Genomic DNA, 26314 nt, shown 5'->3' with positions numbered 1-26314 from the left:
GAAGAAACAAGTACAAAATTAAATTAACTTCATCATTTTATAAACTTGTCTAAATTTTCCAAGTTCAAATATAAATCTCTCACAAGATTTACATTTAACAGTATCAAGCCAATGTCTCTGGTAAATTTTTATTGTATTTTTAAAAATATGGACTATAATAAAGAAAAATCCCTCACCAGATTCCTTCTGGAAAACAAGAAAACATCCAACAATAACAGCAAGCTTCAAATCCACTTAATTAAAATCTTCAGCTTTATGAAACTAAGCAGATAGGCTAAACATTACTCAGGTTTATAAAGGGAACATTAAAGGAATATTGTGATATTTTCAGAGTAGATATTAAGCTTTTCATAAAACAGTATTGAAAGAGTAATTTCATAAATAGTTTTTTCCCCAAAGTTAGTTATTGATATGGTAAACAGGACATTATTATGTGCCAGGGGCTCTTCTAGGTACTGGAGCTAGAATAATTAACAAAGCAGATCAAAATGGTCCCTTCCATGGGTTTTCATTCTGCTAGAAGAACATAACAAGTACATACACATTTTTCATTATTATTATTATTAATTATTATTATTATTATTATTACAATATATAGCAAGTTAATTGGTGACAGTGAAGGGAAAAAAGCAAAAAGGAGGATGGAGAGTGCTTGAGTGGGGACATAGGGTTTATTACTAAATAATGTGGTCAGGAAGTGTCTAGTTGCACAGTTCAGCAAGGTGGCAGTAAGACTGCAAAAGAGTAAGAGAGGGACTAGTGAGATGGGAGATGAGGTCAGAGATGGAAAGAGGCCAGACCATGCAGGTCCTCATCAGGCATTTTAAGGGCTCGTATTATGGTGATCTAGGCAGCCATTAAGTGGAAGGTTTTAGCAGAGTGACATGATCTGATTCACATTTAAACAGAATCACTCTTGCTGCTATTGGAGGAAAAGGCAAAGGTGGAGTGATTAATTTGGAGACCATGTCCAGTAAACCAGCTAAAGATGCTAAAGATGATGAAATGACACTGAGATGGTAGTGATGGAAGTAGTGAGCAGCAGATTTCAATTCTATTTTGTTGGTAGGGGCAACAGGATTTTCTGAGGGATTCAGTTTAGATGCAAGAGAAGAGAGAAGTCAAGGATAAATGCAAGTTTTTTTGCCTTGACCAAGGAGAAGAATAGACAGAATAAGGGGAGGGGAGAGGGTGGTAAGGAATATAGGTGTTTGATTTGGGGCATGTTGAAATGAAATGCTGATGAGAATTCCAGGAAACATATCAAGTTGGACATGAGATATGAAAGTTTAGAGAAAATATGTCTGGAGATTAATATTTGGGCATTTTCTTCATGCGCACTCTTTTTAGAGCTATGAAAATGTGACTTAGAGAATGTTTGAGGTTGGAAAAATCCCAGAAATAATTAAATCATGTCCAAACTCTTTATATTAGAGATAAAATTAATAATATCCAGTTAGGATCAGAGACTATGAAACATCTAAAACTTTGGATCAGCCTACAAGCCCTTAGGGATGTATTTATTACATTTCCCAAAGGCAAGAAAATAGAAATATTTCAGGAGTTGTTAATGAGATGATGACTTTATACTGATATTTTCTAATAAAAACTAGTACCAGAGGGAACTTTGTAATGACTTTTAAAATTTGAAAATAGATTTACTCTCTGCTTCAAATAGACCTGGATTTGTCTCTTCAACATGTTTCATTTACTTTTATATATATATATGTAATGACTGTAATAATCAGTTTATTACACAGATTAATCATTCTTGAATGTACAAGCTCCAGAGGAGCAAATGGGTCTTTAACTATAAACAAGTATTTCCATCAAATGAATTTTCACCCTTACATACAGATAGAGCTAAGCAGTTAAAAACATAAGAAAAATAAGAGCTATTAGCTATGCATTAACTGAGAAACCACATACAAACCAAAGAATATGGAAGCGAGAAAGGGGCTGAAGGATAAAGGGTGGGGAGATGTAAAAGAGTTGGATCAAAGCCCATCACACTTCACATACTCATAGCTCCAATCCATTTAAATGTTGACCAGTTAAACTTAGACCTTAAAACACAGGATGTGGGTAGAGTTTAATCTGGTTGGTCATAACTTTCACCTAAGATGTAGGTCCTTAGAATGAAATGAATACAGAAACAGCTTTGTGTTCTTCTCCTTGCTTTTCAAAACTGTTTTGAGTTTAATAGGATTCCACTTAAAAAAACCACCTCCTACAGGTCAGTGGAGCTTTTCTTCCCCTTTCAAGCACACACTATACCCACCACCACTCACCTTGCTGTTATCCAAATTGAAGTCAATAAGGAAAGCTTTTAATCTCGCACCGAGGTTATGCCTGGAGAACTGGCTTGTCACACACACATTTCTCTGCTTGGAGGCAATGTTGGTACAAAAGTGCAGGAGTTATAGTTTGTTGTTCCAAGTATGTGCAACACGCAGCACTGCTGTTATCAGGTAAACATGTGCACGGGGGAAGATGAGGTGTGGGCACATAGAAAGCAGTCAGATGGAAATCAAAAGGACTTTCAGTTTCCCTATTTTTATTTGTAGAGGTTATCCAATAATTTCTTTAATTACATCACATACTTCTGAGTCCATTCCTGAGCTATTCTGCTTTATTTTTCTCTCTGTTTTGTAGATCCTCTGAGCAGTCTCAGGCACTAAAGGATCATCTAATCCATATGCCACACAGCAGAGAACAGATGACGCGAGTACTTTTGAAATAGTGCTGGAGACCACTGTGACTGTAGAATATCAGGAAAAATGTTGCCATGATGGTTGGTATTTGGATGGTAAATTCTTGTTGTAAATGCACCTTAGGTAGTTTGAAGGGGTAACGTGTTGGGAAATGAGTTGTCAAGAATAATACTCCACCCTGATCAGGACGGTCGTTTGGCCCCATTATTGTAGCTTGCCAATGGACCGTATCACCTCCAGCGGGACCTGCTGAACACTGTGCTGGGGGCTCCCACGCAGGTCATTCAATTCAACTTGGATTCTCTTCAGAGCCATCGTGGGAGGCGGGCGGCGGCGGCGGCCCCGAGGCGAGGACGGAGGCAGGGGAGGGACAGGAGCGGGCGAGGGGGCACGAGGCCGCCTCGGTGATCGCGGATCGGCGGGAGAAGATGGGGTGTTCCGGAGAGCGGATCCGGTGGGACTGACTGAGGCCGGGGCCCACGTGGCGCCTAAGCCTGCCGCAGCGGTCGCCGCGTCACCCGGCGGCGGCCCCCGAGTGCGGTGCCGCCCGGGACGCCGCCGCCGCCGCCTGAGCCGCCGCCGCCTGAGCCGCCTGAGCCGCCGCCGCCTGAGCCGCCTGAGCCGCCTGAGCCGCCGCCGCCTGAGCCGCCGCCGCCGCCGCCGGAGCCGCCTGAGCCGCCGCCGCCGGAGCCGCCTGAGCCGCCGCCTCCGCCTGAGCCGCCTGAGCCGCCTGAGCCGCCGCCGCCGCCGCCGGAGCCGCCTGAGCCGCCTGAGCCGCCGCCGCCTGAGCCGCCTGAGCCGCCGCCGCCTGAGCCGCCTGAGCCGCCTGAGCCGCCGCCGGAGCCGCCTGAGCCGCCTGAGCCGCCGCCGCCTGAGCCGCCGCCGCCGCCGCCGGAGCCGCCTGAGCCGCCGCCGCCGGAGCCGCCTGAGCCGCCGCCTCCGCCTGAGCCGCCTGAGCCGCCTGAGCCGCCTGAGCCGCCTGAGCCGCCGCCGCCTGAGCCGCCTGAGCCGCCTGAGCCGCCGCCGGAGCCGCCTGAGCCGCCTGAGCCGCCGCCGCCTGAGCCGCCGCCGCCGCCGCCGGAGCCGCCTGAGCCGCCGCCGCCGGAGCCGCCTGAGCCGCCGCCTCCGCCTGAGCCGCCTGAGCCGCCTGAGCCGCCGCCGCCGCCGCCGGAGCCGCCTGAGCCGCCTGAGCCGCCGCCGCCTGAGCCGCCTGAGCCGCCGCCGCCTGAGCCGCCTGAGCCGCCTGAGCCGCCGCCGGAGCCGCCTGAGCCGCCTGAGCCGCCGCCGCCTGAGCCGCCGCCGCCGCCGCCGGAGCCGCCTGAGCCGCCGCCGCCGGAGCCGCCTGAGCCGCCGCCTCCGCCTGAGCCGCCTGAGCCGCCTGAGCCGCCGCCGGAGCCGCCTGAGCCGCCTGAGCCGCCGCCGCCTGAGCCGCCTGAGCCGCCGCCTCCGCCTGAGCCGCCTGAGCCGCCTGAGCCGCCTGAGCCGCCTGAGCCGCCGCCGCCTGAGCCGCCTGAGCCGCCGCCTCCGCCTGAGCCGCCTGAGCCGCCTGAGCCGCCGCCGCCGCCGGAGCCGCCTGAGCCGCCTGAGCCGCCGCCGCCTGAGCCGCCGCCGCCGCCTGAGCCGCCGCCGCCTGAGCCGCCTGAGCCGCCGCCGCCGCCGGAGCCGCCTGAGCCGCCTGAGCCGCCTGAGCCGCCGCCTGAGCCGCCTGAGCCGCCTGAGCCGCCGCCCCTGCCTCGGGGCCTCTGCGCCGCCCGCCCGGCCGCCGGGGGTCGCCCCGCCGGTGAGCAAGCGCCCCAGGCCCGGGGCTCCGCGGCGCCTCTCGGTCGGACAGCCAGAGGGACTGCCAGCTGCAGTTGGGCGCTGTTTCTTTCACTTTGACTCCTTGTTTTGGCCCGGGGGAAAATAACGATTTGAAATGCCATGTTTTGTTTTCACTCAACAATGAGACCTGAAATCTGAGTCACGCCTCCTCTTCAAATCATTTCAGTCCTTTAGCCAGCGATATCACAGACCTCCGCCTCCCACTGTTTTACTCACACATCCTCTTGAAAATCAGGCTTTCAAGGTAAACCCAGCTGATCTCATCACAAACCTGCCCTTTTGAGCGAACAGAACGTCACTGAAAATAAAACAGGGCCAAATGGCTGGGGAGTAACGTGGAGGATTAAGTGGTAAGGGTGCTTGGGAGCCAAGCTTTGCTAAACATTGTGGACTTTGTTAAGGACATGAACCATTTATGCACAGATGGTGGGAAGCAGAATATGTTACAGATGGAAAGGCCAATATTTAAAAACAAAACACAATAAAACAAAAAAATTATGAGTGCTTTATAAAATTTGCGTATATTTTACATAAAGAAGCAAGCTGTCTTTAAAATGCATCACTTTTGAGAGGCTACATGATGGAGCCCTGAATCTCTCCCTGTCTTCCTCCCTCCTCTAAACATACTACAAAAACCATTGACACGTGCTACTCCTGACAGCATCTGAAATATGCCCTTAATGTGAAAATTGTATCAATATTTTAAGGCTTTATTTATACTGTTCCTCCTCTGTGAAGACCTACTGATCTTATTCCAATCAAAATGTCGTTGTTTTCTGTAATTTTATAATTCAATTATCTCTACCCTCTGCAGCATGTTTAATATTTATTATGCATTTGGCCTTGGGGGCTAAAAGGCTAATATTCTGCAAGGTTTATACTTTGCATTGTTGCTGGGTCAGTTTGTGTAATGAACAAGTGAAAAAATTAACGTTGTATCTGAACCTAACATCCCTAAATTTTATGTTTAAGTTATGTTAAATTTATGTTTAAATATGCTTAAATAACTGAGATTTTCTCACTGATTTAAGGGAAAAATTCAAAGACAAATTCTTATATGAATGTATTTCATTAACTGGTTAGCTTTTAGAGTAATTTAAAAAAAAGATCAAATTTTTTAATGTTGCCTGTACTATACAATGTTACATTTATGCAACAGTCAATGAAAATATCAGTGTAACCTTATTTATTTATGAGAGTAAAGGTTTAATGAGACCAAAAGGTATTTTTGTAAGTCAAAGATTGTAATGCTTCATATTTTAGTTCTATTTTCAGGAAAGTTACTGCTTTCCTGGTTGAGTTTTGCTTTATATGATATATATTATTTAAAAGGAGACATCCCTTATTGTAGGCTAAAAATCAGGAAAACTTTAAGTAAACCATTATGTAAACATGTTTATGGTGACTGATAGAATGGCTGAAAAGTATAACGGGAAGGATGGATTAAATTCATGACAACTGGAAAATTGAATAAATGGTACATGAGATCACTATCTAGTATTTCTTACACTTGCATATGAATCTACAATTATCTATAAGTAAAAAGATTAATTAAAATACTTCACACTGACTACAGCATTTTATTTAAAAATGCATATGGGTAAGAATACAAGAAGAATCTAGCAGCAAAGAAAATTATTGACATAATTGTTCACATTGGCAAAGTCATGAAACAAAATCACAGGATCAACTAGTCAATGCAGGAAAAATATATTTAATAAAATTCCACAAACTCTGAGTATAAAATGCCAGAACATTAGGAATGAAAGGGAGATTTCTAGATCTGATAGTGGTTATTTACTAACAAGCAACAACACACATCATTTTTAAAGAACACATTATAAACATTTTCTTTAAAAATCCATAGCAAGAGAAGGAAGATGCAATGACAGCATCTATTCAATGTTGTGCTGAGGGGCTCCACCATAACAGCGTGATGAGGGAAAAAGAAAAGAAAAGAACAAATGAAGTTATGATTGTCTATTCAGTCCTTGCCAGCATTTTTCATCTCAGGAGATACACAGAAATTGCTCAAAGATTCAGATCAATATCTTGCCACAATTGTAACCTATTTGTGACACAGCAGGGTTCCACTGCAAATAGTGGGGAGCCCTGTACCATACAGTAATTCCACATAGAAAAGGACAGTCTTTTGGAAGAAAGCCTTCATCAAGTTTGCTGAATAAAATGTCAACATAAAAACAGATACATTTCAATGCATTTTTAACAATATGTAAAGAAATTTGCAGAACATCTGTAGTGATAATTATAAAATCGTCTTCAACAGCAAACCCAGGATTTACATAAATGTAGAAGTAGAGATGGATATAATAGTTAGTATCTTATAAAAATCATTTTTCCCCACAATCTGCAAATGTAATCAATTTCTACTAAAAACTGATAAATTTGGTACTCAAGGGCAGAGACAAGAATAGCCAAGACAATGTTATATCAAATAAGAAGGGAGATAGAGTTTATCAGATATTGAGAGTTATATACATTATAAATCTATAGTAATTAAGAGAGTAAGGTATTTTGTGGTTAGATGGTTAAAGACATATAGACCAATGGAACAGAAAGAGAGCCCAGAAATAAACCCACAGACTTACAGTCAATTAATTTTTGACAAAGGAGGTAAGAATATACAATGGAGTAAAGACAGTCTCTTCAGCTAGTGGTGTTGGGAAAACAGGACAGCAGCGTGTATATCAATGAAGTTAGAACACTCCCTCACACCATACACAAAAATAAACTTAAAATGGCTTAAAGACTTAAACATAAGGAAAGACACTATACACCTCCTAGAAGAAAACATAGGTAAACCATTCTCTGACATAAATCTTAGCAATGTTCTTCTAGGGCATTCTACCCAGGCAATAGAAATAAAAGCCAAGATAAACAAATGAGACCTAACTAAACTTATAAGCTTTTGCACAGCAAAGGAAACCATAAGCAAAACAAAAAGACAACCTATGGAATGGGAGAAAATATTTGCAAACGATGCAACTGACAAAGGCTTAATTTCCAGAATATATATACAGTGTATATGACTCAATAACAAAACATCAAGATACAGAAACAACTTAAATGTCCATTAACAGATGATTGGATAAAGAAGATGCATTGTATATATACATGGAGTACTACCCTGCCAGAAAAAATAATAAAATAATGCCATTTCCAGCAACATGAATGGACCTAGAGATTATTATATTAAATGAAGTAAGTCAGACAGACAAAGGCAACTATCATGATATTGCTTATATGTGAAATCTAAGAAAATAATACAAGTGAATTTATTTACAAACCAGAAATAGTGTCACAGACATAGAAAATAAACTTACGGTTACCAAAGGGGAAAGGTATGGGGAGGATAAATTTGGAGTTTGGGATTAAAATATACACACTACCATATATAAAATAGATAAACAGCAAGGTCATACTGTATAGCAGAGGGAACTATATTCAGTATCGATAATGGAAAGTAATCTAAAAAATAATATATGTATGTGTAACTGAATCACTTTGCTGTACACCTGAAACTAACACAACATTGTAAATCAACTATATTTTAATAACAAAAGAAAGAAAGAGGTACAAACTATTCTGTATAAAATGAGCTATAAGTTAAAATTCTCTTGTTTGTCAAGAGATGTGCTCTGAGACCCAATGAAATGAACTTTGAACTTTGCAAAGACATCCAGGAATATAAGTTCCTGACTCCTGCTCAGTTACAGCCAGGAACAGCCTGGCAAGACCAACACAGACATCACAGAGGAAGCTGTTAAATTTTCTTTCTTGGAGAACTCACCATAATTTCCTCAGAAATGCCTCACTGAGATTTTTTTCTGTTATGTGACACAATTCACCCTCAAATACTTCTCTTTTGTAATTGAAAACCTACCTTCTTTTCATTAGAAATCCAATAAGAATTGTTAATTATTTTATTTTATTTTTGCTTGCTTTTTGGCAATCAGATGGCAATCTTTCTCATAGGACTGACAGCTCTGCTGACACAGGGACCCTAAATCTCTTGTTCCCCATGTATCCCTGTTACCAGAGCCTGGGACACACATGGCAGGAACTGAACTTAGTGAATATTAATTGAATGAATGGCTGGATGACCGGGAGTGTCTATATACATAGTGATACTTTGATTTTTCTTAATGATTATAATTAAAGTATAATTGAAGCAGGTATTCATCTTTTTATTTTCTTAAAATGAAAACATTGTGTTGTCTTCTTAAATGTATAATTTGCCCACTTCTTAGAATTCCCTGTTCATGGTGAAATAGGGGAGAACAAAGCTGAATCCATATTAAACCTGTGCCTTTAGCTCTAGCGCTGTGCTCTGTGTCCAGAGCTGACTCATCCTGGTTCTGCCCCTTTTGTAAAAGAATGTTGCCCAGAGCCTGAAATAGACAGGGCAGCCCATTGCCAAGGCTGCGCTATTTAAGAGTATAACATTTTCCTGTTCATATAAAGATTAAAAAGTTGCAGAATAGAAAATAACATGTTGTTGGAAGTTTACAGGGACAGTATGACCTGACCCACATGGAAGGCTGCAGAACAAAGGATTCTGACACCAAGAAGTTTGCAACAACCAACCACACCCCCTCCCCTTTTTAGTAAAAAAGGAGCCTGAATTCTGCCTTGGGGAAGATGGTTCTCCAGGACATTTTTAGTCTGCATCTTCTCGGTCTGCCCACTTTCCAAATAGTTATTATTCCTTGCCCCAACACCTAGTCTCCCAACTTACTGGCCTGTTGTGTGGTGAGCAGAACAATTTTGGACTTTGTAACAATTGGACCTGCTATCTCAGTTGTTCCTCAGAGTGTGTTATGAAACACCGGGGTCCTACTCTGTATCTAAGTATGCATACCTTACTAATGACGGTCAGGTTCCTCAGTCCCAACTCAGGCCTGTTTATTTAGATTACCGGGTTTGAATTCTGTGGGCTTTCAGAATTCTCAATTCTGAAAAAATTCTAGAGTTTAAGAAATTCACTTTTTTTTTTTCAATTTGCCTATAATAAAGTTATTTATGACTTCATGCTGATATGAATTACTGTTTGGAATTATTTCTAAAAATTCCTACAAGAATACTTATGTTCCTCTCTATTAAGAATATTACATATAAGTCTAAGTTTAATGATGAAATCTGAAGTTAATCCTCAAATCAGTTCCTAAAACTTTTTCCTCTTATTCATAGGATCAGAAGATATTTTTAGTAATTAATCTAAGGTACAGGGAATAAGTAACAATACCAATAGTAATCATAGACTTTAAAAATACTCACCAAAGGATGGTTCTATGGTTAAAGTTCCTGTGTCTGGATCTGAGATTTAATGAATGTAACTTTATTTGACAGCCAGTAATTGTATACATATCACTGAAAATTGCTATGCGAGCCCGTTTCTTTAGACACACATTCCCATTGTACAGCAGAGGCACTATTCTTCAATACATTCTTCATATAGTCTTTGTATTAATTTCAGATCCTACTTTTGAAGTTTATCCTGAATAACTCTTTCTACAGCAAATGTTGGCTTTATGCATTTGAAATGCAGTATCTACTTTTGATTTTATTCTATCCTTTTAATGGAGGTACTGGAGATTGAACCCAGGACCTCACACATCCCAGACACGTGCTCTGTACTGAGTCATACCTCCACCACTCCTTTTGATTTTGATGGGTCTCAGAAGCAAGTTATTTAGTTTAAAGATGATTTAATTGATATATTTTATTCTTCCTCCTCCACAAGAAGAGAGATTATATAAGAAGAACATACACAGCTGGGATTTATTTGCCACAACCACTCTCAAGAAGAGAACAGGACGCTGTTGGCTTGGTGGAATGGGCAGTTTGGGGAGGGGCTGGAGTTTAACCCCTGTCAGACGCAAAAATCTACCTGACTTTGAGCAACTTACTAAGTATTTCTTTTTTTTTTTTTTTTTCTTTTGGTCTATAAAAAGGAAAATACTCTCACTTAGTAGCATCATAGTAAGATTTGAAGGAGATAATTTAAGAAACATATAATATCTGACTGCTTCCAGTATTAACACTTTACATGCAATAAAGAAAATCCTTCCATGCTATAAGGAACATACCCTCTACACTTCTCTGCCTACTGGGGAAAATATTCAGGTAGGCAGTCGATCTTAGGTCTCTTATGTTAGGAGTTTCTTCTTTAGCCAAGATCAATATTGTAGCATAATTATTATTATTTGCAATTCTAAAATGTTCAGCTGTAGAGCCTATTTAATCGTGTTTCCCGATCTCCTTACTTCATAGCAAAGTAACAAAGTATAAGATATTAAAATGTATAAACTATTTGATTACATGTATGCTGAGATGCCAGAAGCAGGCCCAATATATGTATCCTGTGTGATATATATATATATATATATATATATATATATATATATATATATATATATATATATATATATATCTCCTCCTTTTTCTTAATAATGTATTCCACTATCTCTCCCTTCCCTGTTTTCCCTGGCTTGTGGCCTGTCTACTCCTGAAGTTTTATCTTGCTCTTACTATTAACATACAAATAGGTTGTGCATGTCACTTACCTCTCTATTAAGCTGGCCAAGGACCTCAAGCATAGATTCTGCTTTAGCAATTGAAAGTGAATCTAGTACCTGCCAGCTGAGTAATTTAAAAGTGGGGTAGATTTTTATTGTCACTGTTTTGATAATTATTTGTGTTCAAGCTTATTTGGCTTCTCCTAATCTAAGAACCCAAGGGTCTGTTTCCCCCTGTCCACAGTGTTGAATGTTCCTCATAACCCTTTGGACTAGATGAAAATAATCACTTTTACTAATCCTATATATTAACCACATGAAAAATATCTAAGGCTTCTTTCCACTAGCCCATAGTTTAAGTAAATGTATTATGGATGCACAATAATAGTCATCTATCAAAACTGAAGTTCCTCATAAGTGCATAAAGAGGAGAGAGAAAATATCATAAATGTAATTGAATCATTCATTTTTATCATACTATAAAATTCAACTTGTCTGTTAATTTTATTTTTTAACTTGCTAAGATTTTAATCCTTTTTATATTTAATGGTTTCCTTCTGGTTAGGGGTTCAAGATTCACTTAAAGTTAGTTTTAATAAAAAAAAAGTTTATCTGACAGCAAAATCATGCTTTCAACAGATTAAAATTACAAAATTATGAGTTGATAATATGAGTGGTATGTTAAGATACAATTTTAAGAAAAGCAATAAACTGAAGAACTATCATTTTCAAATCTTTGCCTTCAGATAGAAATATGTCACTCTTTCATATTTGTCCATCTCTGGAATCTTTCAATTCATCTCCGTATTCTACCCATATTCTGTGAAATGTATTTTTAAAAGATAATTTTTAACAAGTTAACCTATCTTTTGATTGTTTAAAGGCCCAAACTATTTGTTAGTATAATTTTATGATATAATTAGACAAAAATTTTCACATTAAAATCTCCCAATTAACTTCCAATATCAATAAGATTTATGATTCCTATACTCATAATTTTGTGGAAATAAAAGTTTGATTTCAAAGCTATAGAATTTAAACATTCTCACATAGTGTCTACAACATAGTTTTAACCCCCAAAGGTTTTGAGTCAGTCATTAAGCTATTTTTCTTGTAGAGCCAAGAAGTTAACTGATCCAGGTAATCACCTGATTTATCACTCAAATATCAAATTTATAGTTCCCCTTTTATTAAAAATGTGTTAATACAAGACAGTGTATCGATACTGAGAGATAAACACATAGCAGCATTTTAGAAAAACAATAAAAATTGAATAAACTTTTAGTCAAGATAGGAATTTTTCTTTAGCAAAATAACCTTAAAGAGTCATGTCTAATTAATACTTTTCATCAAGTAACATTTCACCAGATAGCATGTTTAAAGGACATTAATTTCAAAGAGAAAATTGTCAGAATCAAAAGAATTTCCGAAGTCTGAAACTTTTGAACAATATATATATTTTTAAATGCTTTGATTTAAAGAGGTACTATCCCCTGTTTTCGTGACTTTGATTCATTGCTGTGTAGACAGAGTTAAACCCAAGATAATACTGAGAGGTGTGTTAGCTGTTAACTTTGAGGTGATTAATGGCAACACAAGATATCAAGTATCTAAGAGTTGAAGAACTATTAACTTGGGAGAAAGCCAAAAAAGCCAGAGGAAACTATAAGTCACACCAACAAAAGGCAATGAAAAAGCAAGGTTCTGCTTTTGATTGAATTTTGATTTATACCTTGAATCCATGCTAAATTGTCAAAGGACATTTGAACATAGTGTTCACGTGGTCTAAATCAAAACTTGCTCATGAAATAGAATAAAAAACTGATCTATCATTATGGCAAAAATCAAAACATAACATATGAAACATAGTAAACAAGTTGTATATATATTTGAATACAGCAAAATTTAAGAACTTTTAGTTCTTGCAAGATTTAAAGGTTTGAGAAATTTAAACTTTAGGAGAAAAGGCCAGACAGAATAAAGACATGCTGAGAGTGATGGATGCAGCTCTCATATGATCTAGTCATTGAGACCCCCCCAATGATCCTGAAATTGTCTAAGGCATTATGTAACCCCTCTTGATCCTCACAGAACACTCGCTAGATATGTGTTTGCTTCATTCTTGAAATACGTTATAAATTGTATAGATTTTGTAAACTGAAATTCAGAAATATTAAATTTTTTGTGGTTACTCAAAAGTAAGTATTTCATCACAATTCAAATCAGTAATAGGGTTATTAATCAGTCTAATTTCAATATCATTGTGTCTCAGGGAATAGGGAGGCCTGAGGAGAGGGACAGAGGTGGGGGGACAGCAGGAGGGGCAGCACTCAGAGCACACATGGCATTTATTGATTAAGCTCATCATCTTACATGGATGCGGTTTATGGTGGCCCCAAACAAGCATAGTAGTAATATCAAAGATCACTGATCACAAATCACCATAAAAATATAATAATGATGGAAAAGTTTTAAATATGGTGAAAGTTACCAAAATGGAACACAGAGACACAAAGTGAGAAAATGCTTTTGGAAAAATGGTACCTATGGACTTGCTCAATGCAGGGTTGCCACAAAAATTCAATTTGTAAAAAGAAAGACAGAAAGGAATGTCTGTGCATTGCAATAAACAAAGCACAATAAAACAAGATATGACTTCATGAAACATGAGAAAGTTATAGAACATTTTACTAAGGAAACAGCAGGTGAATTGAATTTGGAAAACTGAGTCAGTGGTCCGGCTTCCTGATGACAGGGAAGGGAAGAAGAGAAGGGCCCTTCGGGAAGGGGAGACAGCACACCAAGGCCCATATTAAAGCAAACAGCACATCCAGTGTGCCCGGGGTTTGGAGCCTGTGAGCGGGCAAGGCAGATCAAAGCTCACAGAGACACAGCGAGTCAGACTGTGATGACGGGCTCCTCAGCAGAGGCGCTACCAGCATACTGGGCAGCTCTCTGCTGTTCATGACAGTTTTGGAGGAGGATGCTTGGCATCACTGGTCCTCATCGATTAAATCCCAGTAGCAAGTCCTAGTCCTTGCAACAGGTCAAACCCACCTCCTCTCCAGTACTGCACATACTTTTCCAGAAGCATCTGATGAGAGTTGTAGTCTCACACACACACACACACCCTGTGACACTGAGGGCCATTATAGGCTGCTAAGGAACTTGGACAACATTCAATGGAAAATGAGGATCGATGACTAACATGACCACATAAGACATCATACGCTGACATCATACTACATGATTGTACCGTGCTTTATAATAATTGAAAGCAGAATTCACTTATGTGATAAGTCGTTTACATTGTAAGGGAAAAACAGAAATCATCCTTAACGTGAGAAAAGTTGTATTAAGTTTCATTGAGAATCTAGTTACGGAATGTGCTGGTTTCAGGCTATGACAGCCAATGTGCTGTGAAACTGCATCAGGGCACATCTTTGTTTTATTAACTCAAAGCAAACGTGACAGGCTATTTTATCCACCTACACACGTATCTACATACATGCACACATACTCACACAGACACACACACTGCTTTATAAAGCCCCCTCCCAGATACAGTTTTGAAAAGTAGAATTTTAATTCTTGAAATAATTGTAAATGTTCTTAACAATGTGGTAATTCCAGATGCAATGTTTTTAGTCACTGCATTATGAAAATGGGTAACAACTTAAGCCCTGATGAAAATGATGGTGAAAGCCAACTCAGCCTATGTTTCACAGCCAAATTATTTCCTGCAGTAAAGCTGAGTCCACAGCATATGATTCCCTTCAGTGTTAGTATGGAACCCACCTCAATGTCCATCACATTTTGTGAAGCTGTGTACAATTTTTAAGCTGTGTTATCAGTGATGGAACTATGATTACATCATGTAAGCAGGGTGGAAGTCTGCACTTCTCTTCTTTTCTTAAATATCCTAGGGGTGAGGATTTTTCCCCCCCAGGATATCTGGAGAAAAGCAGGTTTGTCTCAGTGCTGTTCCTGCCACTCTATCATTTCTATTCCTCATTAGCATTTGATTGGAAATCATACAATGTATTACCTGGAAGCAATAGAGCTTGACTTGCAAGTTAGAAACAATAGTTCTGATTAAATGTTAGGTTTGCGAATTTGATTCTCACCTTAGGAAACTAACACCCACATCCGTCTGCACCAGGTAGTTTGTTCCTAGTGCATTTGCTTCCCATCATAAGCTATGCCTAATAAAAATAACCTCGTCCAAGAGATTCTCAGGACCAACTGCCTGCCTTTGCCCTTTGAGACTTCCATTGCTTCCTTTCACTAAAGGTGATGCTCCAGCGATGTTCTCAATGACGTATTGTCTTCCTGCTCTCTGTTCTGGCTCCCTTCCTGTAAGGAATTGGAAAACCGTCTCCAGCTGCCTACAGCTTAGGTAGCCAATTATATGACTTTAGCCTTATTGGGTGCATATGGGATCTGTGAAGGATTTTTTAATTAAAGTCTTTGAGTTATTCACTCATAAAGGATAATAATTTCTTAGGGGATCTTTCTGAAGTTTTTATCATCATAAAAATGCATTGAGTTGTAAACAACTTTCTCAAACTCTAAACTTTTGTGTTGTGATATGTACAATTTAATGCAAGACAGGAAGGAAACTGAGAATAAAGTCAGTGTACGTTGTTGTCCAGAATTATTAACAATTGAAAACAGAAAGCTACTTGTAGCTTATTTGAATTTCACTCTTCAGATTTGATTGTAAGGTGAAAATAAAACTTAATTAAATCATTTAAGCAGGAAGCATTTTCAGAATCTTGTTTGAAAGCAAGGGCAAGAAAAACAAGCCCTCTGAAAAAGCAGTTTTGCACATCGCTCTGCTTCCTCTGCTGAGAAGACATCATTTCCTCCTCTGGCCCACTGTGCTCCCACCTCCTGCTCCTCCACTCTCCTCTTCTCTGCTTTGAAGTCACTCTCTTTCTATCTCAGGCCCCTCAACTTTGTACCTTCCTTGCTTTTCCTACAACCTCTCTGGGACCTTTCCCTCATTTTAGATGCTAATTAGCACTTGCTAATTGAAATCTTAAAAGCTGAGTATCATAAGCACTTTAGCACATCACAAAATTCTGTGATCATAGGCAGATTTCAAAATAGTTTAATGCGGAAATTAGAAGATGCTAAGGACTCTGCCATCTTTTGAGAAAAGTGCAAAAAACAGAATATGTGTCTACATTTTACATTTATTTTATTTTCACAGTTCATGTCTAATTCTGCCATTCTTACACTGTCTGAAAACAAACCCGGCTTTTGTTCTTTCTGGCTGGTGTGATTCCTGCCATCAGAATCCTGGCTTAGCTTCTTCAAAGGCAGCCCAGATACCACAGATTTTACAGTTTTCATTCCAATTCCTCTATGTCTGTGTTCCATAGGTTTTTTTGTTTTGTTTTGTTTTAACAGAAAATCATATATGAATATGTATAACAATCTTAGGTCTAGTGGAAAAAGAAAAGATCATTCTTAAGAAGTCAGATTTCATATGCCATGATTTCTTTTCAGTTAAATTGCATTTATAAAATGTGATACATCAGCTGCTCTGAGAGTGAGATGTTGAAACAGAGCTGAGTGTGTGGGAGAGAGGAGGGGAGGAAGTACACTGTCTCTCTGGAGAGAGTTAGAACTGGAGCATCACCCAGTGAGCAGAGCCTCCACTGACCCAGGGATGTCTGGAGCTAAAAGCACCCTATCGGAGTGGTCCAGCTTTGAGGGGAAATGGCTGCACCTTGGTGATCCTTCATCAGACAGTGATGGATGTGCAGCGCCCCGGGAAGGGTGTGGCCTTGGGCAGCAACCCCTTCAGCTGGGGTAGTCCCTGCGGTCTCTGCCCCTGCCCGGGGCAGTGGGGGCGCCTGCTGCAGTCAGTCCCTAGGACCGCGGACGCTGCATCTCCACACCCGACTCCCAAGAAATGTCTCACGTCTGGACTTCTGCTGATGATTTTTGCTGTAAAACATGACATTCTCTCAGCTCATCGTTGTTATGGAAATTGTTGATACATTTGAAAGTCACACTCTTTGGCATTTTTTGTTTTATTCAAAATATACTTTAACTTCTTTTAAAATTTTATCCATAGGTCAGATTCTATTGTCTAAAGCTGATTTTTGTTGACACATTTCTTTGAAATTTTTGCTTTTTTTCCCCTTTGGAAGAACTTGTTTAATAACTACTAGTAAAATTGCTGCTATTATTTATTCTTTACTTTTCTTGGGTGTTTTCTACATTAATTTGAAAAAAAAAAAAAAAGAACCATTGAGTTAAGTGGTAGAGTCAACTCTAAGCATGAGGAATAAGAGGGCCTTTAATTCTGGTGTGAAGTAGAGAAAGATAATAAAAGCTCTTGTTTATGGTGTTTACCAGCAGCACGACTTAAATGTTTGCAGATAAATAGGGAATACCTCTATTTTTTTTTATATACACACCACACGCAAATTTGGACTACGTTTTCATAGCACTTTAACTTTAAAAATTTATGTACTTATTACCTCAACTAAGATGCATTAATTGGCACCCCAGTAATAACTCAGATGCCCCCTCTGCAGGACCCAATCACTCCTCTTCCACTGTAAATGCTCAATAAACAAATATTTGAATGATAATATATCACAGTCTTTAGAGTTATAGGGATATAGAGGGGGTTTTCCTCCACATTTTTAACTTCAGAAATTCTACTTTTATTATTAACTTTAAGAGTTTGTTCATGTACAATAAATAGAAGTTAGCATATAACATCATTTGGGTGTCAAAGCTGCTGTGAGTTTCTCAGTTGCTGCCTCCACAGTGAGAATGTTTTCCTGACTAGCACAGACTGCTGCTTAAATTTAGGTACTGATCTCTATCTTTTCTTTTTTTTTAATTTAAATGCATATTTTAACATTTGTACCTTCACAAAGATGAATATCCCAAACTAATTTTATGTTAGTTAAAAATTCACTCAAAGGTATATTTTCAATGAACAATTAATTTATAATAATACATTTAAAATTTAAATTAATTTTAGATCTTTTGAAATAAGAACATAAAAGTTAATTTTTCCTAAATTTAATTATTCTAAATGAAATCAGATGTCCTAATATCGAGTCAGATTTAGCTGCTTGAAGTAATTAAGCTTGTTGGTGTATATCAGGCATGCTTATAGAAGCCACTAAGGTAAGATTAATTACATTACAGCTTGTAATGCATTACCTCACTCAAGGTAATAATATGTAATTACTTGAATTCACTGAGCATTTCCAATCTGTATCTTAGTTTAAAAAACATTGCATAATTGAAATTGGCATGTCTACAGTCAAAATGACATTTGGAAGCCTGGCAGAATGCTAGTGACATTGGAGGACAAAGGCCCTGAGGAAGCTCTGAGATGAAGTGTTGTGGGGAGGAGCCTTGTGGACATTACCCAGCCTAAGGGAATTATGGGTTAATAGCATTCAGGTTTAAGATATGCAGATGTGGCCATGCAATAAATCATTAAACTTGCATGTATCATATATTTAGATCCAGATCAGTAATCAGAAGATCAAAATCTGTTGGATCCAAAAATAAGCAACCACCCATTGAAACACCAACAAACTCTAACAAACAATCAAAAAGGAGAACTTCTTTTAAAGAAGAATTTGAAGGACATCAAATTACAAGCAAGATTCACAAGGTCTTCAAAAACAAAATAAGCTGTGATGCCCAGGGAAACCTTTATAGAAACACAAAGTGGAATTGATCATATGTTCATTTATATTTATTTCCAATCACATTTTGCAATAATATAAACTAAAAATGGAAAGAACAAATTTTCAAAGACTTGTGTTTGGTGTGTGGGGACAAGTTCCACACTCAAAGTTCATTTTAACAGATAGCATGCATTTAAATATTCAAGCAAGTTATGCCTACCAACTGTACCATTGATAGAGCAACTGACCAGGAGTTTTATACAGACTTTGGCATCATATCCTCAAATCTCAGAAGATCAGTCTTCTCGCTTTGTGACTATAGAAGCTTAGGCAGAGCTGGCCTTGAAACTTAAGTGTCTCTGACTACAAATCTGTGGAAGATAATAGTGTGATTTATCAATAGTTCTGGTTCTCCTGAGCACATAAGGCTAGTCAGAGAACCTGTTTACCTCCTTGAAGTTAGATGTGGCTTGTGATTGGTTTTAGCCAAGAAATGTGTGCAGATGGGACATATGTTACTTAAGGGTGAAAGCAATTAATTGATGGTAGAAAGCTCCAGGGCTCTGTTTCAAAGTGACAACAGTCTTGGTGGATGTGGAAACATGGGGTTGAACTCTCCTTGGCTTGATGGTTGCCATGGACTGTCAGCTAAGCTTACCATTGTGCCTGTCTGATGAGAAGGAAGTTCTCCTTGTTCTAAGTCATTGCTGCTGTTTGTTTGGTTACTCTGGCATAACATAGTCTGATGAATAAAAACAAGTTCAAGCTTATTCCAATATGTTCCAATGTCAGTGAATCAAGCTGAAATTATTCCAGAAAATCCGCATTTCCACCTACAAACCCAACTTAAACATATTTGCATATTTCTTACTCAAACAAGGCTTGTACCAATTTAGGAAAAATCTTCAAGTATCAGTCAAAACTCTTGCATGAATAGTCATGCTATCTCAAGCTCAAGCAAGTCCAAAGTTGGCTCATCACTTCACTCTACCCTCAAACTTGTTGTCCACCTAATCATCTCAGTGGGGAACCAGGGAGCAATCCTGCTTCTTAAGGCTCCTGCATCCATCTCCCCATGTAACTACCTACATGGTGATATCATGCTGATTCTTTATTATTATTATTATTATTGTTATTATTATTATTATTATTATTAATGTTTTGTTTTATTTTGCTGGGTTTTTTTGGGGGGGTAACTAGGTTTATTTGTTTATTTACTGGAGATCCTGGGGACTGGATCCTGGACCTCACGCACGCTAAGCCGGGCTCCACGACTGAGCTGCACCCCCGCCCACCATGCTGACTGTTAACACTTGCCTGCAGTGCTGTTTCCTTCCCATTGGCAGTGCTAGTTTAGCGCTGTATCTTCAAATTGTAATAACCAGATTTATTGCAGCCTTTCAAACTTTAAATTATCCTCTACCTTTGTTAATTAAGATATCATTCTGAAATCCAAATCTGATCATGCAGAAAGTACATAATCAATACTTGTTAGAGCACCCATGGACTTCCCTACTATGGCGTCTCACGTCTTCTACTGTAATTTCTCCATGTGGTTGGCCTTCTTTATCCACCAACCTGTGACTTGCTCTAGGGCAGAGACTTCAGATTCATCTTTTCAGTTTCAGTTCTCTTTTCTCCCACCCTCACCCACACCACACCCTCCTATGTCAACCCTCACCTCCCCCAACCTCTCCACCCCTGTCTGCTGCTTAACCTCAAGGAACATATAAGAGAATCCTGAATCCTGGCTGGCAAATGAAGGCAACAGGGTAAAAATCCATACAAATGGCATAATGGATGCTGATCTGAATGAGGCACCCTCGAAGACGGCTCCAGATCTCTTTGACTCATCTTCCAATTCCCATTTATCACTTCAAAGTGGAAGAGCAGTCATGTATTTTTGTTAATAGAACTACTCAGAAATGAGGTTTCTGTTAAGTGCAGAATTTGCATAGACTTATCAAGGATGTATGTGTACTACATTAAATATTTGGAATTTAGTGAATATCCAGCAAAAAACATTTTTATATTTGTCCACAAAGCACATATGCATTTTATCTTATAATTCTTGAAAATGGTTTGGGTTGATAAAGAATATTATTTTTATTATTCATTAGAAATATTGTAGTTTGCCAGGCATTGAGGAGGAAATGCAACATTTCAAGTTAAAAACCATTGCCAGAGCTATTTTAAATCTAAATAGCATCAAAAAATATGCACTTACTCCTCTTGTTTAAATAGGTAAATTCAAACTACAGTAATAGAGAGATTTGCCAAGTCATATCTCTGTAATGAGAAAAATGTACTTGCAAAATAACTTAACCAAGAAGATTTACAAATAAACATATAATTTTAATAGGGTTGATATTTGAGAAGATTTGTTCCTAAAAAATGCTTTCATATTTTTTTCGTTTAAAAAAATCAGAGGGGAAAAAAAAACCCTTCTGCTATGATAGAATTATATACACAGTTGCCAAGAGTTGAGAAGATGATGCCAGCTAAGTGAACTTTCCCAAAATTAATTGATCAAGACACACCTATTGGTTTGAAAAACCATCTGTAAACATATATGAAAGAGTGACAGGGAGATGCTCAGTGCAGAGGTCACAAAAACTGGGGGAGGGGGGTGCTCAATTAATACTTTCACTTTCCAGGAAAGATGAAGCAGTTGATAGTCTTAGTGATGTTTTAAATGCCTGTGATATTAATGCAAACTAATTGCTCTCACTACCTTTACAGTATTTGCAGAGGCTAGCAGGTTGAATTTAGAGACCTCAATAATTTAAATGTCAAACAAAATGACTAAAGATCCAATTACAGAAGTTTTCAGCATCACTATTAGGAAAAGTGCAAATTATTAAGATAAACATGTACATAAAATTGGAGATAATCAAATCTATTAACTCTTCAAATTTAATGAAAAAGAAGAAAATGAAATATTCTTGTACAGTCTTTTCAAAGCTGATAAGTCAACAAGTGCCTGAAATGTGGTAGCTGCTTAATAACTGTTTGTTAAGTGAGTAAGTGACGTAAAGCCCTCATCACATCTTACTCTTCAAAAGATCTTGAAATTCTGGACACATGGAGCTTGATTTTAAAATAAAGAAAACTACCAGATATTCAAAGAAACTCAAATAGTGGGAAATATTCTTATAGTTATGAGATTTCAATAGTATAATCTAGTTCTCCTTCCTGGGGAGTGGTCACTGTATTATAGTTAATTCTCCCTTAAATTCTTCCTCAGTGATGGTCCAAGAAGAAGAAAAAAAGAATGGAGGAAGGAAGGAAGGAAGGAAGGAAGGAAGGAAGGAAGGAAGGAAGAAAGAAAGAAAGAAAGAAAGAAAGAAAGAAAGAAAGAAAGAAAGAAAGAAAGAAAGAGAGAAAGAGACAGAGAAGGAAGGCAGGGAAGAAGGAAGGAAAGGAGGAAGGAAGGAGGGAAGGGGAGGGGAGGAAAGAGAAGGAAGGAGTGGGGAGGAAAGAAGAAGGAAGATTCAGACAGTGAGTGGCCAATAGGGAAGAAAGTATACAGGGATTATTTTGTCTTCTAAACTTTATTCTCATCAAATGTTACCTCCCTAGAAGATAATCACATTTTCCAAAATTTACATCTAACTTAACAAATCCACAAAGTAAAGAAATAGACAAAGTCTTCTATGTACAAAATATTCATGTATACTTGTCATAATACAAATATTCACATTTTTTTTAAGATGCAGAATGTAAATGTGACTTATGTCATCATACTTACAAAGACAATAATGCCTCCAAGTCTTCCTGCCTGATGACTTGTCTCTCTGTTTGATGAGGTCTAGCTGGTACAGAAAGCAAGCAAAACTCTCCACGATTGTGACCCTGGTGTCTCATCTCCCCAGACCTGGAAATGTGTGCACTGTCACTGGGCCATTTGGAAATACTTAACAGTGTTAACCAACAGAGGAAGGAGATTCAATAACTATTAGTGGGATTTACTCAGACTGATGCTGACCCTGAACAAAAAGCTGGTTTCTGCATACCCAGCTCTTCCCTGGGCTGCTTCCCTGATCAAGTACACAAACATTTGTTTTGATGATACTTAGTGATATTTTTGCCTGCGTAGATCAACAGGTTACTACCAGCAACACAAGAGTTGTCAAATTAACTTGTGATTGGTGTGCACACACACAGACTTCCACAGCCTTAAACTATATCATTAAATCAAAAAGCTATTGTGTTAACACAGGACATTCCTTCTTAAGACTTGGATTTATGTGGATTTCTGAGCAAATGTTTATCTCCACTTCTAGGTAAGAAAGTTTACCAGAAGGTCTATAATACTACCTTCAAATATGAAGATAAAATTTTGTTTCTCTTTCAAGCATTAAGAAAGGAGTTCTCAAAAATGCGTATTTTCATTTTCTCATCTTCCAATTTTAGTTTCTCAAATAGTAGTAAAGTGTTATGATTTTCTACAGAAAGTGTATTAACATGATTCACACAATTGATTAAATCTTATAGGTCTCTATAGTCCTACTTCCTTCCCCATTGGCCAAAGATGGTTCCTGTATTGACCCCTATTTTATTTACTTCTTCACAGCAAGCTGGGACCATTCACTCAAAAACCTGCAAGTGCCAAACTTAAATTTTTACACATCCATTTGCTTTGCATAATGCCCTGATCAGCATTGTTTTTAGCAAACTAGAACCTCCCTGCATTCCATACACAGCAAAACATTTGCAAGCCATAGATAAGAACTACCTTAGGACTATGAAAGACCCCCAGTGGCTGCCCTTCAGAGTTCTCTGCCCTGGAGAACCCCCAGCTGTGCAGCTGAAGGATGCCACCTAGGCCTGAGAGGCCCCTCCTCATGGTCCCTCTTCTCCAGGGGTTTCTTTACCCTCATTGCCCTCTGGGGTGGCTCTGATCCCCTGCTTCTGAAGTCTCCTGATGGGAGGTAAAGGGCTTCCTGCTTATAATACTAACCTAACCCAAAGAAAGCTCCCCATGCACCCCTGCTCCCTAATGATCCTGGCATTTTTCTTGATCACCCCTGAAATCCTTGAACTCATTACCCCTTCTCAAGTTTCAAGGGTTTTGAAAAAACTGAATGTGATTTTTACAATATCTTGCACTACAATAAGCTACTGCTGCACCCTTATTAGAATGGCAGAAAGAAAAAAAAAAAAGTAAAATGACAGCACTAGTGTTCCTGGAAATGCCATGTAACAAGGACTCATACATCACTGGTGGGAAGTAGGAATACTGTACAGCTGCTGAGGTGAACAGTTTGGCACTTTCTTATAAGGTTAAACACTCACTACCATATGACCTAATGATGCTATTCTTGAGAATTTACCACGGGGAATGAAATCTTATTACCTCATAGAATGAAACATAAATCTTATATATGAATGCTCATAGCAACTTTATCCATAGTCATAAAAAAGTGGGAATAACTCAAATGTTTTTAAGTAAGTGGGTACATAAACAGACTTTGGTACGTCTGCGTATTTGGATACCACTCAGCAATAAGAAGAATGGACTATGACTCCATGCAGTCGTTGGCTAAATCACAAAGATATACTGGGTGAAAGGACCCAGTCTCTAAAGCTCATGTAATGCACGATTCCTTTATATGATGCTCTTGGAAAGAAAAACCGTAATGATAAAGAATTGATCAGTGGTTGTCAGAGTTTGGGATGGGGGAAGTCTGATTAAAAAGGAATAGCATGGTGGGGGAGGGTATAGCTCAAAGTGGTAGGGCACGTGCTTAGCATGCACGGGGTCCTGGGTTCAGTTCCCAGTACCTCCTCTAAAAAGTAAATAAATAAATAAACCTAAGTACCCCCCCCAAAAAAAACCCTAACTTAAAAAAAAAGGAATAGCATGAATGAGGTTTTGGGGGTCATGGAACCCTTTAGTATCTTAATTGTAAGGGTGATTATACAAATCTACCCCTTTGTTAAAATTCTTTGAAATGCAAACACACAACAAATTTTACTGTATACTACCTTGAAAATAAAAATTAAAATTATTTGAATGAGAGTAGAAAGCAGCATTATTAAAATTATATTTATAATATTTTTCTCCTTGAGTTGTGTATTTGCCTATTACCTTTGAGAAACACCGTCTGCATAAGTCAGCGTTGAAACAGCCCGATAGTATCGTCCCTGTACATCGATTTCACACCATGATTCTCAAGTTTTGCAATGGCTTTTATGTTTCTATTTTAATGGAATCTCTCACTGAATCTAAAACTCTTAATTATCTCACAAGAGGTATTTTAAATTGTGAGTTATATGGTTTGCACGTGTAACTTTGTGTATTTTTAAATTATCATTATTATGTGTTGTCAGTAGGTCAGATTTTTAACATACGCACACCCTCCAATGTCATAGTTACAGTTAATTTTGCTGCCAGTTTCTATTTTATGATTCAATAGTTAAGCTTTTTTCTTGATTTGCAAATATGCAAAATGATATTTTTTTCATAACGGAGTTAATTTCTTTCATCTGGGTGACTGCAGGAGAATTTTAACCAAACTCTCTCCTTCTCCCTCAGCCCTGCTGCCTTCCACTCACACCACATCAGCCAGAATGATCCTTCCAAGCTTGTCAGACCACATTACTCCTCTGCTCAAAAGGCTTTGGGGGCTCCCTATTTCACAGTCAAAGTTAAAGTCCTTCAGCTGCGTGCCAAGGACTTGACTCCTGTATTTTTCTGACGTCATCCCATAGGACTCCCACCCCAGACACACCCCGATGTTAGGGATGTTGCACTAGCTCTTTCTTTTGTCTGGAACCTTCTTCCCCAACATCTGCCATCACTAAATGCCTTACACCTTCAAAGTTTTGCTCAAATATCACTTTCTCCATATCTCTCTTGACCACCTTGTATAAAATTGGTACATCCAGTCACTCAGCATTTGCTCATCTTCTCCTGCCGCTTTGCTGTTTTCTGTTTTTATTCACTTATCATTTATTAACACAAAATAATGTATTTTATTTATGTTTAGTTATTATTTCTCTACATATCCACTAGAATGTAACCCCTATGAGAGCAGAAATATGGATCTGTTTCATTCACTTATGTTTCCAAGTGCCTGGTATAATGCCCAACACACAGGTGCCCAACACATATTTGCTCAGTGAAGGAGGACAATGGATGCATTCATTTGTGCATAAAATATTTTCTATTGCACATAAAATATAATAGGTTATGATTAAATATTGGGTAAAATGCTTATAAAAAGAGTTTACTTTCTTGAAATGTGTCAAAATATTATAACAATTTTGTGATTAAACATACAAAATACAAAGAATAATGTAAGTTAAAAATGCAAAAAATAATATAAAGAACCACTGAATCTGAAACATTTGGGGTATACGTCAAATTACCTCATAAGTGTATAATGTATGCTTTTAAAAGTTTTGATTCCTAGTAACCATGTGATTTGTTTTCTTCATCTTTATCCTAAAGTCCATTTTTTTTCAGATTTCAATTATGTTTTCAATTTTTTCTAGCCTATTGGATTCCCATAAATGGATGTAAATTGTTATGTAGCATAACTCTACACAATAA

General features: G+C 38.7%; 1 pseudogene; it reads right to left on the bottom strand.

Annotated features, from left to right (window-relative positions):
- LOC116151601 (ubiquitin-conjugating enzyme E2 D2-like) overlaps positions 1–3257 on the bottom strand; it is a 72903-nt pseudogene extending 69646 nt beyond the window's left edge.
- Between the last annotated feature and the right edge of the window lie 23057 nt (positions 3258–26314).

The sequence above is a fragment of the Camelus dromedarius genome, chromosome 2, assembly GCF_036321535.1.
Source record: "Camelus dromedarius isolate mCamDro1 chromosome 2, mCamDro1.pat, whole genome shotgun sequence".
Lineage (NCBI taxonomy): Eukaryota > Metazoa > Chordata > Mammalia > Artiodactyla > Camelidae > Camelus > Camelus dromedarius.
This window is presented reverse-complemented; position numbering and strand designations above follow the sequence as displayed.